This window comes from Gavialis gangeticus, unplaced genomic scaffold, assembly GCF_001723915.1.
Source record: "Gavialis gangeticus isolate Ggan-Ray unplaced genomic scaffold, GavGan_comp1, whole genome shotgun sequence".
Lineage (NCBI taxonomy): Eukaryota > Metazoa > Chordata > Crocodylia > Gavialidae > Gavialis > Gavialis gangeticus.
In genome coordinates this window covers 51,423,883-51,424,294 of record NW_017728997.1, presented here as the reverse complement: position 1 = coordinate 51,424,294, position 412 = coordinate 51,423,883, and the positions used below count along the sequence as shown (strand labels likewise).

General features: G+C 71.4%; 1 protein-coding gene across 3 annotated transcripts in view; it reads left to right on the top strand.

Annotated features, from left to right (window-relative positions):
* Positions 1-237: 237 nt before the first annotated feature.
* The window catches only part of PRKCD (protein kinase C delta), a 201,247-nt gene continuing 201,072 nt past the window's right edge, over positions 238-412 (top strand). For 2 of the 3 annotated variants that reach the window (XM_019505198.1, XM_019505197.1), the window contains exon 1: positions 238-364. The gene's annotated coding sequence lies outside the window, so the exon portion shown is untranslated. The remainder of the gene's footprint in view (positions 365-412) is intronic. The other variant, XM_019505199.1, reaches the window with a different exon arrangement.

Genomic DNA, 412 nt, shown 5'->3' with positions numbered 1-412 from the left:
CGGCTCTTAGCCCCTCGTTGCCAACCTCAGAAGGGCCGAGGCTGTTGGATAGAGAGAGCAAAGGCGGAATAAAACGCTTGGACGGGTGCAGCCGCTGGCTGCCCGCCAGAAGCGCTGCAGAGGAGCACAGGAAGCTCAGAAGAGTTTCGGCCTGGACCGGGCGCCGGCAGCGAGAGGTCCCGCCTCCGCGGGAGCCCGCACGCGGGGGAAGAGAGAAAGAGGAAGGGAAAGAGAGGGAGGGGCAGAGCCCGCGCGGGCAGGAGGCGTTTTGCCTCTCGGCGCCCGGCCGGTGCCCCCGGACTTCTTCCTGGGTCCCAGGCGCGCCTGCGAGGCGGAGCCGGCAGCGGAGCTACGGCCGGGGCAGGTGAGCGCGCTGGGCCGGGCCGGGCCGGGCCTGGCCTGTGGGCGGAGC